The sequence below is a fragment of the Passer domesticus genome, chromosome 13 (assembly GCF_036417665.1).
Source record: "Passer domesticus isolate bPasDom1 chromosome 13, bPasDom1.hap1, whole genome shotgun sequence".
NCBI lineage: Eukaryota > Metazoa > Chordata > Aves > Passeriformes > Passeridae > Passer > Passer domesticus.
In genome coordinates, this window is record NC_087486.1 from 8,325,791 (window position 1) to 8,339,383 (window position 13,593).

The window sequence follows — 13,593 nt, forward strand, 5'->3', positions numbered from 1 at the left end:
CAGCAGCCCCAGACTGTTAATGGTCCTACTGAAACTTTTTTTCAGATTATGTGATTTCCAACTCTTCCTCTCAGTTTCTGGGCTGTGGATTTAAATTTTTAACTGCAATATGACATTAGTCCCACCTGGCTCCCTTTGCATTTGATATTAAGGAGAGTACAACAAACTTTTTCAAAACAGTCTGGCCCCCAACATGCTCTGATTGTCGATACAAGGAGCATCCAACAAGACTTTTACAAAAGGCCTCCAAATTTTTAATTCCTTGGCTTCCTGATGCTACATGCAATATAACAGATAAGGCAGTCCCACTGTCTCATGAAAAATATTTTATGTGCCAGCAGAGAGTACTTTGAGCATTAATAACTCCAAACATTCAGAGAACAAGAGAGAAGCTGCTACCAAATAAAAAAGTGATTCACAAAGAATCACAAAAAATATTTTTAATTACAGATTACTGCATTAAGAAAAATAAATGTGTGAGCCTAGCAGCTTCCAACTTGTGGTTTCCTAACTTTTTCTACACAGTCTTGAAATACATACAAGATGAGAGTCAAATGTAACTAAGTAACTCTAGGACTAGGACATTAAAAAGAAAATATTGACCTGAAAGGAAGGATCTCTTCTGCAAGCATCTGGTGCTGTTACACACATAGTGAGTCTTCAGGCACTCAAGCTGCAACTAACTTAATTCTAAAAATACTTTTAGATTGTTATGCTAATTCTGAAGAATTGAACAAGCCTCAAAGACAAACCAGCTGACCTGTATACCCACTGATTTGGTTAGATTTAACTTTGGAATGTCTAAGTGTCCTTGGTGGTGTGGTGGAACGTGTTCAATTGAGCATTTTTATACCAGCACACTGCTCTGTGCTAATGCTTTGCTGGCCCTCTCCAGAAGAACAACTTCTGAATGGCTATTTCTGATTAATTATTCATCTAATTTACATTATAACACTAACCAAATTATTTTTGCAATTAATATTTATTTTTTCTTAATGCAAACATATAACCACACATTCAGAAAAACTTGGAGCGGAATACACTAGAACAAGGATTCTAGTTAAAAACATTTTAAGATAAAGTGTGTTCGTTTTTTCATGTGGAATTTGAAATAGTGAAATAATTTGTTAAAGAGCATGTAATGTCCTAAGTAGAGGTTAGTGACTTTTTAAATACCATCCTGCACATTAGAAACCCAAATTTCTGAAATTCTCAGCAGCAAATGCATATAGTGTATTATGGAGCTGTACTTATTAGACAAATGGGGGACTCTGTCAACACCCACTTTCAAGTTCATTATGTCAGAAAACTGCTCTTCCTGAAGCATTTAAAACAAACTTCTGATGCACTGATGAAAATAAGAAAAAAAACTTTTGCTCTGGAAGTCTTACTCTCCAGATGGTGCAGAAATATGGAACATGACCATAAAACTTCATGTTTACAAAGCACGTGAACAGAAAGATTATAACATTAATGAATTCCACTTTTCACCCTCCTTTTCTTTTTAAAGTATATTTTTCTAACTCAGCTTCTCATTTCTAATCTATTCTTTTAATTCTGAAAAAATCCATGAAAATACCAAAGATTCTTTTTTCCCCCAAATGGCATTACCATATAAATGAGGAAAAGCCAGCAGGTACAGTCTTTAATTTTAGAGCTACTTTGCTTTCAGAATGCAATGTAGTATTATCTGAACAAAGTTGTCACCTGATGTGTCCCAGAAGTAGCTTGGCCATGGACAACACCTTCAAATCAGCAAAACAGGGGAGAACTGACAGTGAAAAAGGTGCAGTCCTGAAGTTCATATTCACATCCCAACTGGATAATCTTCCCCCTCAAGGGTAAGGCTGTGTCCTGCCCTCCCCATCCATGATCTCCTTGGAGCAGCACTGTCCCCTTGCCCTGCCATCTCAGCTCTGGACTTTGAGGCTCACTCCAGAAGTCCACATTACCACTGCCTTCTCCACACGTGCAGGGTCTTTAGCTCTGCAGTTCTTGGGCACTCTCAGATTCTTGCTCTGCTGCTTCAGTCACGCCTTGGAAAGAGTGAATGCAGCCCCTCTGAACTGCAGATAAGTTATCAGCTGGCAGTACTCACCGCAGCTCATCAACAGGTGAACCCCACACCTCATAGAATGTCATTTCCCTCTGTGCTCTAGAGTGGAAAATTAAGTCCATTTTTACATGCCAAGTTCCTGTGTATATCTGTACCAGAAAACCTATGGGTCACCAGGGCATAACAGAGAAGAAAATGTTTTATTTCTGTTCCCTTCCCAATACATTTCCTTCTGTGCCCTACTTGTTAAGAATATCCTATTACTGTAAAGAGAAGGCCACATTCTTTCACTTTTCCCACTGGAGTTGTACATTTCTTTGTCCCCTTTTGCAAAATAAGTAAATTATTTATGTTTCCAAGAGAAGATCACTACAGCATATTAAATACAAGATTTATTAGAATTATAACCTGGCACCAGTCTCTTCCATGCTGCCGACTGCCTTGAGTACCCCAGCTGCACTCACTATGTTCTATAATATCTACAGGAAAGTTAAAAACTATGCAGCCCAAAGATACTGACTTGGTAAGGTTTAGTGCTATTTTCATAAGAAAACTCTTGTTCCACTCAGGACTATGTGTTGATTGAGCTTAAAGTATAGAAAGATTCTGTATCAGAATACACCTGAATATTGACCAGGATCTCTCTGAGCTGGTGTCTAGGTTTCCTTTAGCCAGTAAGCTGAAGCAGGCTCCATTCATCTCATGCTAACACAGCTATCCAAATTAGGTCAGATGAACCACATCCGAAATTAATTGTCCGTTTCACTCCAGTGGCTGCAAAACAAGTGTAACCACTTGGCTGAAGTACAAGTATAGTGCAGCCTGCTCAGGTTAGATCAGATGAATTGCATTTAAACGGTATCTTTTGCTCTATTAAAGCCTGAAAGATCACCAGCCTGGCAGAAATCTGTAATGAAAAACCAAGACTGAAACATGATTGTACTGCTTGCCTAGCAATATGGACACTGATGCCAGTTCCCTTGGAGAGGCATTTTCACCACCCTCCCATATAAGTTGCTTCCTGAAAGTAAAGTCTGTCCTCCCCATCCAAAAAAAAAAAAAAATTAAATAGTTTATAGGTGACTTTGCCCTGCTGAGCCAACATATGGCTCTTCAGTTAATCACTGCAGGTGTTCCTGCTGGAACCACAATTGTTTCAGCTAACTATGGAATGATAAACAGGGAACACTGGAATAATGAGAAGCAAGTATGGAAAGGAAAGGTCAGGGAAAAGTCCTAGCAGTTTTAATATGTGATATTTTAGCTTATGGAAAAACTGAATTCTCCAGAGAATTAGAGTCAATCACAGCCTGAGGAAACCATTTCCTAAAGCACTCTAAGTACTAAGAACCTCCTAGGTTTATCTAAGGTATTTATGGGGCCATAACACGGTGACATTGCAAGCCACACAAATGCCACTGTATGGTCTGTACACCCTTACAGGCAGGTGCCCACTCCAAGGGTGTTTGCCCAGGAAGCTGGGATATACTGTAATTTAGTGCCTTTGGTCACACAGGAAACATGATGGGATGTAAATTGAAAACAAGTTTTCTAAATCCCTGCCTCGCACCTTCTTGATGGAGCCACACCTCCTCTGTGAGCTGCTCAGTGTCATGACTGAGATACCTGCATGTTTGCCTTCTTTGGGAAATCACCCCCATAATGGGTCCAAAACAGCCAAGAGAGTGGAATAAAACTTGCATCTATACAGATGGATGGCTTTAACACAGCACAAGTCACACTTCAAACCTGCAGTTGCTACTCCAGTCCTTAGATAAAAACTAGAAAAAAAATATTCTTCAGTCCAGTCATGGGTTAGGATGGCATATTTTTGTTACAGCCTGGTTTCAGTTTTGTGTACAGGCTGATTAATCAGGCTGTACATGGCAGAAACTGATTTGACTTATATGGAAAACTCAGTAACACAGTAGCAGCTGTGCTGTACATCAAACAGCATGACTAGAAATGCATCTATGGGCACATGACAGCAACCCTTTAGCTTGCACTATATAAATCAAACCAAGTCATCCAATGATATGACTAATATTACAATAAACTACTTACATTTATTTGTTATTTTAAATGCTATAATAAGGTATTCTGAACAAAAAGTAGTGCACTGCAATCTGAGAGACAGAACAACTGAAAGTCCAGAATTTCAATGAATCCAAGTATTTTCTCATTTCAATGAAAATATTTATTTTTTATTTTTAAGGTCTTTTACCCCATCAAACATACTGAAACAATGATAGAGAAACAATATAGAACAGTACTGCTGAGTGAAGGCAGAGCAGGTTCCATTCTTGCACTGATTCAAATGTGAAGGTAGATGAGGCTTTCATGTCTCTGTCCACACATGTGGTAATGTGGTAACTTATTCCTCTGCTCCTTCCTGGTCTGTGTCCTGCCTATCTGAAATGTTACAGCAGTTCCATTTTCCCTGTTTGCAAAAACATTTAGCAATTCTCATACTCCTAATGAACAGATTTCAGAGAAATATCCTCAATGGGGCCATTTATTTTACTGAACCACAGACAACAGAACCTGCACTCCTTCAAGGAGCCTGTGATCAGGGTTTGAAATTACTGTTATCTTCCTATACAGGTGCATCTCCCACTAAATAGAACAAAACATTATAGAACATTATTTCAGAATAACACAATGTAGTTCATCTAATCTTAGGCTTCTCTCCTACCCACCAAAGCAATAGAACAATTTTAATTTATAGTCTTTTAGGAAATTCAGTGCTCCTGAGGCAGACTGCTCACAGAGAGCTGGTCTCTTGTCTGTCAGGGTTCACACCATTGCCTCTGCCCAACGAACCGTGCTGGAAAGCATCGTTTTGCCTTCCTCTCCCCTTCAACCCCATCAGTCACCCAAACAGCCCATGCAAGCTCTCTGCCACGAGAATGCTGCTGTTTGATGGCTAAACTCAGCAAAAGCACAGGCCCTTTGATCAGGGTATTAGAGCAGAGCCCCCCACCTGCCTGTCCTGACAGCCTGATTCAGCCCTCCAGCATCCCAACACAGGAAACACTGGACATGTGAGTGATACCAGAGCTGACCACTGGCAGACAGTCTCCTGACAATACTCCTGACTCTCCCTTCAGAGAAATAACTACAAAGAAAAACCTCAACCAACTTGAAATGGTTACATAAAGATGACAAACCATCAGCCTCGAAGAACTGCACTGCTATCATACAAAGAGAAAAAAAAAAAAACAAAAAAAACCTGCCCTAATATTGAAAAGCCATACTTTACATAAGCATCAAGCTTAGCAATTGACAGCCACATCCACTGAAAAAGAACACCATGTCTCAACTCCCACAGAGCACAGCTCAGCAGGAGTCACGGGCATCACAACTGCTCATGCAACCACTCAGCAACAACAACAAATTTCAGCTATAAGGAATCATCAATAGTTCATGCAGCCCCTGCCTCTTGTCTCTCCCCTCCCCTATCTCACCAGAAACAAGAAGAAATTCTATCTGAGGGTCCTCTAGGTATCTGGCTTTTCCAGAGCCAACCTCCCAGGCAAAGCAGAGATACACAGCTCTTCACATATGTGAATTATTAATGCCTAATATATACAGAAATAAGCAACAGACATTTGTCAGATGTCTGTCAGATGTCACAGTCTGTGACGTGCAGCAAATTTCTGGGACTGCCCTCATGGCCCATTACTTCCAAGAATGTGCCTTGCAGGCATTTGCCTGGACATCTGGGCTCAACCACCTCAGCAACTGCTCCCTACAGGAGTCAGTAACTGCCACTTCTTTAAGAGATGTTTGCCCCCAGTTCCAAAAACTGGATCTCTTCTGGCTCCTTAGATGCAAAAGTGTTATTGCTGAACTGCATATAAACCAAATATCTTCTGAAATACACAGTACAATGGCACAGGCTGGTCAGAAGACAGCACTGTGTTTCTACAGCACTATTGGGAATTCCCATATCACAAGTTCCTTTTCTATGCAAGCCCATCCATAGAATTGATTTTCTAATATTAAAGACAGGATATCTGAGACAACTCCTCTATCAATCAGCCCAGCATGCTTATAAATTAACTTTATTGCAAACCTGGGCTTTGTTCAGGTGCAGCACAATGGATTACTTCACCCAAGAGAATAACATTTATTTCTAATGCTTTTATTGATCTTAATTTTTGTTATTTGCCTGAATGCTGCTAAAACCATGGTATAAGCAAACCAGCCTAAAGCTTAGAACATGCCAAAAGTCTTAATATACTACATTACATCATCCATGCTGATCAATATTTTCCTTTAAGCCACTGCTGGAAAAACATGCAGTTACCTTTCAGTAACTTCTGTAACAATTCATTAGGATTAAGAGATATAGGCTAAACTGTTATGGATGTTCTTTTCATGCCAGTGAACATCAGCTTTTTCTGTGCATTCAAAGGCTTTCATATTATGGCTGGAGTGCTGCTACTTGCCAGCTGACATTCACATGAAGTTTCATGAAGTTCTTTTTATATGCTAAAAGAGAACCCATATTAATAATGAAAAATCTGTGTGAGTCCAGAAAATTCAGAAATATACAATAATAATAAAGCATATTACAATTTCAGGAAAACACAGAGTCTTTTGAGCCCCTGAAAAATACCTGGTTTAATTCATTCTGCAGATGCAAGATTGGAGTTTTATCAGCAGATTTTTGGCTAATAGCCAAGCCTAATTCAACAGAACTGCATTTTAGTATTATACTTTGGGGTTTTATTAATCTCTCATTATTTCAGTGAAGTTACACTTAAAAACAATGAGAGAGACTTAGACTGAGTATTTTAAATCCTCCTGTACACTGGGTTGAACAGAATTGTAAGCAATAGAAAAAGATAGAGTTAGAACCTGAGTTGCTTACTTACAAGATTTAAAAAAAACTACTACAAAAATAAATCTGTAAATCATTAAGTAAATGCCATAAGAAGAAAAAAGGAACATTACACTTAAGAAGCAACCTGAAACACAATAGTTTATTTCCAACAAAAGCTGCTATTCAATGGATAGACAAACTTACTCATTGTATTCCAAACAATTCAGTCTTTGTCAGTTCCATAAATCACAATAAATCATATGCAACATATTTAAAATAAACAATGAAAGAATAAAATGACCCCTCAAAAGACAAATAATCCCTAGTTCAGAAATGTTTTGGAAACTAATAACTTGTATATGCCTGATTCCACTCAATTCCCAGTGGTAATAACAGATTAATTCTAAATTCATTAATCACTGGAAAAGACAGAACGGTTACAAAAGAACTGTGTTGGGACTGCTGCACAAATGCTCCCCATGGCGTGAGATTAATGTCTGGCCTATACAACAAGAACCAAGCCAGTGATATTGCCATTTATAAAACTGTCTTAACCTTTTTATTCAACAGCCTGCCCTGGAAATCAAAGCTATTGAGCACATTGGTGTTTTTGATCCCACTGCACCTTTGTTTTGCTCACAAGTCATGAAACTGCAGAATCCAGTGCCAAGTTTCTATATTACAATCAGTATCTTGCCAAGGTAGCAGTGTCTTTTCAGCTTTGATCAGTTGGACAGTCAGTCTCCCCCACCCACTGGAACTGCCTTCCAAGTGTTCAGCGGCAATTCTCAGGAGCTGGTCAGTGTTTCCTCACCTACAGTAAGGAAACTTGCCTGAGTCCTTCTTTTATACCTATTCATCATGTTCCCCATGCTCCCTAATTTTCCATTACAGCAAGGAATTTGTAATAAACACTCAATAAATGCAACATTTCCCACATGAGGGCAGTCCCAATGCAAATCTTACATTGCTTGACAGAATTGTCACTTAACATAGGATGCAAGTACAGAGGCTTTCATTAACTGAAAGAAAAATGCATTAATTGCAGTTGCATGAAGAACATATACAAGTAAAGTAAAATTTGTCTGTCCCCAAATTTGCTTGCAGCTGGGTCAGCAAAGCCTGTATAACAGTAGGCTCAAGTAGAGAGCAGGATCACACCGCAAAGACCTGAATTCTATTTGTGGCTGTGCCCTTCACCCAGTAAAATGTCAAACCCAAAAGTTATATCATCTCTCTGCTTCAGATTCCCAAAGTAGAAACACCCTTTGTGACTTCAGCGAAAGCATGAGGTGTAAGAGCAATGCTTTCCAGTGTTCCAGCCTTATTAAGGGTGTTGAGTACATTTTCAGTTCTGTGGACATGTTAAGTCACCTCAGGAACAGTGAGGAAGCTTTGTGGTCCTCTCCAAGAATGGGATCAAAGCACCTGGTCTTTCAAGGACTCATTTTAAGGGCAGGGACAACATCTGAAGCTCAGTGTCAGTGCAAAGGAAAATCTGGTGCCAATTTTTTAATTTCATGTAGTGGCTTTATCAAAAAGATCACTCTTGAAAAAAAAAAATGCTAATCCTCAAATGTCAGTGCTTGACCAAATAAACAACACAGTCAACTGATATCTTCCACAGACTTCTGTGGTTTAACCTTGTTATTTTCAATTATATGAATTTAATTTTCATAAACCACAAAGTCACAGAAATCTGGAAATCAAACTGTCACCTAAGGGACTTCAAAATGATGTCTAGATATTATCTGAAGGGAATTGTTTGCCTTTTAGCTTTAGAACATTTACAGTACATCTTACTTAAATTTTCAACTATTTTCCAAAATTCTGAAAGTAGAAATCAAAATGAAATCTAGGTGAAATCTGCCGGGCACTGGTGCTCAGATTCTGGCAGCAGCTGCCATGCAGTGAGACCCCCAGAAGGTCACATTTGAATACTTAAAGGACTTCATCTATAAGCACTGAAAAATTTGACAGCTGTAAAAGCAACCCTTGAACCAGACACTGAAATGCAGATATCAGCCTTCTAAATATTGCCTATGTTGCTGTTTGAATTTTTAATTTTTTTCTAATGAAACAGAGATTGTCATCTAGTGCCATGCATTTAGAAATTCCAGTCTTTGCAGGAGCAAGGAACACTTTGGGATGAACCTGACTCAGGTAACATCTGGGCCACAACAGATCTGTTTCTGTTTCTTCTCACTGACCACACTTATTTCAGCTGCTTTGATAAAGGAATAATAAGTCAGTTTAGGGAAAGCATAAAATGCAACAGAAAAGAAAAAGAGAGTAAGATATATCAGTGCAACAGAAAAGAAAAAGAGAGTAAGATATATCAGAAGAAAAAAAAAGTAACCTATAGCAAAAGGTGATTCAAAGTGAACCAAATTATATAAAATTATTTACAAAGTTCTAATTGCTGTAAATGAGGGAGCAACTAATGACAGAAATTCCAATTACAAAAGGAATTATCTGGTCTGCAGCAACTAGTTGTGTGACATCTATAATACACAAGAAATCATGATGCTTAATTATTTGCATCTTTCACTGCTACAGATGCTGCATGGAAATCTAATTAAACAGATCTAGTAAGACTTACAGATGGTAGCCTACAAGTATGCTACAAGTAAACCAAGAATTTGCTGATCCATGCATTGTTTTTAAAGGAATTCATAATGACCTCTAAATAAAATGGGAATCAATCTTTATTTTAATGTGTTACAGTGTGAAAATACATTGCAAATCAACAAAATATTTACGCATTAATTCAACATATCAGGATGAAAAATTGAATATTTTTCTTAATCTCAGAATATCTCTGCCACAACACTATCACTTCCATGGTGCATTTTTTACAAACTTGACTGCAAAAGAATGTTTCTTGTCTTAGGAGTTTTCCCAGAAATAAAAAGGGGAGGTGCTTTTTATGACAGCCTTCCCTCTTCACTTTCCTTTCACCCACAGCTCATATTCTTAAGTTTCTCAAATAATCCAGTGCAAGTGAGGTTTAGAGAAGTCCAGAGATTCCTCTGTGACATCCTCCACATTTTGAACTTCCCAAATACATCATTATTTCCACTCTACAGCTGTAATGAATAAACAGAAATTCACAGCAACCTTGCAAATAACAGCACACTGTGATGAAACAGAATTTTACATGAAAGTCAAAAGGTAACAGGGGGGTGCCTTCTTGTAAGATTTTGAAAATTGTCATTGTTGCAGTGAAAAGCACAGCTCAGGAAAAAAAAAAAAAAAAAACCCGAAAAAAATTTACTATATGTTCTAAGCTCACTTTCTAAAGAATTCACAGTCCATCAGAATTTTCTGAGGGGTTCTTCTATGTGCAGATAGATTGTTAAACAAACAACACACTGTATTAACTCTGAACTAGAGCCCCTATAATCTTCTAAGTGCTTGCACTCAATGTGCTGTCTAGTAGATCCAATGAACTTTGCATCTTTCCCTGGATGCACCCAGTGGCAGTGCACATCACTTACCAAGAAAAAATACTCCTAGAACCTGTGACTTAAATTCACAATTTAAAACAGGAGACTTAAGAAACAAAAACAGAGAAAAAAACCACAATACAACCCAAACAGAACAAATAAAACCTAAAACAAGAAAGGAAGGAAAACAGGCCAACGGTGATGATGGCTTGCAGATTTCAGCCCTCAAATTAAAGGGGTCATTGCCTGAGCACCTCCAAACCCCATCAGAGCATTCAGGGTTGAGTGCAAACTGAATATTCATCCTCTCACTTCTGAATGCATGTGTAAAATGCTTCCACTTACCCAAACTCCTCTCAAAATTAAAGTAACTTTGTGGGTCCTTGTAGTTTCATTTATGGAGCCCTTGGGCTCAGAGTTGTGTCTTGCCAATCTGTCTCTGATTAAAAAAAATGATTACAGCTTTACTGCTCTCCTCTTGGAGCTCCATAACCTTGCAAAACACTTGCTGCTGTAGCAATCACAGTTCTATTTCTCTTCAGCTATCTGTTGTTGCAAATGATTTTAAATGTTGCTTCTTATGCTTTGAATTTGCATTTTTGATACATTTGATTTTCTGCCATAATACATGATGCCACAAACAGTTTGTTGGTAGCAGTCTGGATCCTCTCTAGTGATTCCTAGATGATGTATTTATTTTAACTGATATTTTCTTCATTTGGTGTCTCTAATATAAAAACCCTGTATGCCTTGAGTATGGCTAGATTTTTATCTGGACAAAAGTTTGTTGCTCAGGACCAAATCTCTTGGATAAACTCTCCCATCTCACAGTCTTCAGCCAGAGACACATTCAAGAGAAGGGATGCAGTGAGACTCTCCTTACGCCCCACACATCTCCAGTCTGATTCAATACTCTGCTGGACTAGAACAGGCCATTATAGGGGGCAGAAACCTCGACCCTGCTGACCTTGAACAGAATTGCCTCAATCAAGGATCCAGAAAGAATATTTTTAAGCCTTTATCCTGTAACTCGCACTAAGGAATACTTAGATCTTGCTTCTGCTCCATTTACTGCTGTTCCTTTCATTATCTTCATTAAAGCTGGCTCTAATTAAGTGGCTGGTATATATTTCTAGCTGCATGGCAATAAAGGCAAAATGTGATCCTAGATCAATTACTTGTGACATGCTCTGCAAAACTAGAAAATACACAGTGTATTAATCAGCATTATGTTAAGATTCCTGAGCATTAGAAAACGTTTAGCAGATGAACCTGGATTCTTCTCTAGGGTTTGCTGTGTTATCAAAAGTAAAATTCCTCAGACTATGGACAGTAAGAGTTAAATTTTACTGATGTGTCCCATTTGTTGTTGCAGGTCACTCACAAGGACAGACATGAAAGGGCATCTCTTCTGAGCCTTGTAGAAAGCATTGCCAATGACACAATCAGCCACCTAAAGCAGCAGCATCCATGCATGATGTGACAATCAGAAGCAGAAGCAAAATGTGTATGAAAAATCCCTCCCAAGGAAAAGTTTTTCAGTAAGAATCTCCGTAAAAAAAAAAAAAAGAACTCTGCTATTTCCTCTGAAGGTCAGCAAGTACTCAGCATGTCAGACTAAAAGTGACAAACTTTGCAATGAGCTCTCACTGAAAGCAGTCAGCTACACATCCTTTCTGCTTTTTTACTGAGAAGTCTTTCCGTGCCAATTGCAGCAGCCCTGGGTCTCTCAGGTAACCAGTCAGTAAGTCACTGACTCAGACAGCAACTCCCACTCCAGCTTCCCACTCACATATAACAAAATCCTACCTCCAGCAGCAGCCCTAACTGCAACAGGGGAACTTGCTGGGAGAGTTATTGTCCCCTGAAAATGCCCATGAAACACCGATCACTTTTGACAAGAACATCCTGTGGGAAAGGGAACCAGTTCCTTCTGTCTTGGGTCATTGGTGATTTCTCCTTGCCAACCTCAGTGGCTTTCCAAAAGAACTTCAAAGTGGCAAGAATCTGATTTTACTTTGCAATAGTGAGACATTTCCTTCCATTACCTCTTGCTAGAGCTGCATCCATCCAGGTCCAGCCTCCTGCCAGAATTCACTTACACCCTCATCTCCAGGACTGACAAACATGCCAGCTGCCCTGGGGACAGGCTCCTCACTGGCTATTGATAAGGAGAAGCATGCTAATTGTCATTAGTATTGTCAACAAATACGACAAAAGAGTTTCTGTAACAAAAGAAAATCCATTGGAGGATCCTTTCCAATGCACAAAGCGTTTTCTGGTAACTGACAGCAGGAGCTGTATAATGGGAAGTGTCACTCATGCCCTCTTATCTGATGTTTAAGGGTTATCTATTTACACCAAGGACGAGTGTATAACAAATCAATAGCCACCTTAAATCAAAGAGTAATTATATGGAAAGGAAGGAAAAAAGGGAAAAAATTAAGAAGTTAGGTGTTTCAAAATACTGTAGCATCATTCATTAACATCAATGCTAATATTTAATTGGAAAATAAAAATCTTCTCTGATAGATTACTAAGTAACTACTTCAAAATAAAAATCTAATCTAGAGTAAGTGTGCTATTGCCTATGGAGGTAGATCTAGTTAAGATCAATAAATGAGGAACAGCCATCCTGTCCATTTTCTTGACACGATCCTCTCCTTCCCTAGGGCTCCCAGTCTCCCAGTGAAATCCAAGTGCTGGTATTTGGAGCCATCCACCAGAAGTGCTACACAGCCCAAACCTGAGTGCATTGCTCCCACACTGCGTAGTGACACACTGAGTAGGGAGGGAAGAATGTGCAGCTGTTTATTTTTTTATCATCCTCCCTTGCTGCTGATGTCCAGTAAAGTGACTGAATTCATGTTTTCTGACTATAAACCTCTCATCACTACGTTATTTTGTTCAACTGTTGAAATCAAATGTAGCTCCGTTGGTCCAATGTAACCATTTCAGTCACATTGGCAAGCTCCTGTCACTGGCAACATCTTGCTCTTGTGAGTAAGAATTCACATAAAGCAGCAGCAGAAGAAGGAAACCTGAGCAAGGAATTTTAAGTCCTCACAAATAAGCCAAACACATGACAAGAATTTCCAGAAGACACAAGAATGAAAAGCTTTTTACTTTACAGTTCTTTTTTACATTATTTTCCAGTCATACCCACAACGAGATAAAAACAAAACAGTGTATTTGCACATTTCTCACAGTTAAAGTTCAAGAGAATGATTCTTGATATGAGTCACTGACATTACAAA

General features: G+C 38.8%; 1 protein-coding gene and 1 long non-coding RNA gene across 3 annotated transcripts in view; one reads left to right on the forward strand and one right to left on the reverse strand.

Annotated features, from left to right (window-relative positions):
• SPOCK1 (SPARC (osteonectin), cwcv and kazal like domains proteoglycan 1) overlaps nucleotides 1–13,593 on the reverse strand; it is a 270,064-nt gene that overhangs the window by 232,809 nt on the left and 23,662 nt on the right. The gene's annotated exons all lie outside the window — the stretch shown is intronic.
• On the forward strand, nucleotides 8,212–13,193 carry LOC135280447 (uncharacterized). Of its 2 annotated transcripts, none has more exons than XR_010347385.1 (4): nucleotides 8,212–8,367; nucleotides 8,971–9,050; nucleotides 11,712–11,877; nucleotides 13,009–13,193. It is a non-coding gene; the product is annotated as an uncharacterized LOC135280447 (long non-coding RNA). The 2 variants fall into 2 exon arrangements; XR_010347384.1 differs by lacking the exon at nucleotides 13,009–13,193 and adding an exon at nucleotides 12,395–12,699 and having other exon boundaries at nucleotides 11,712–12,069.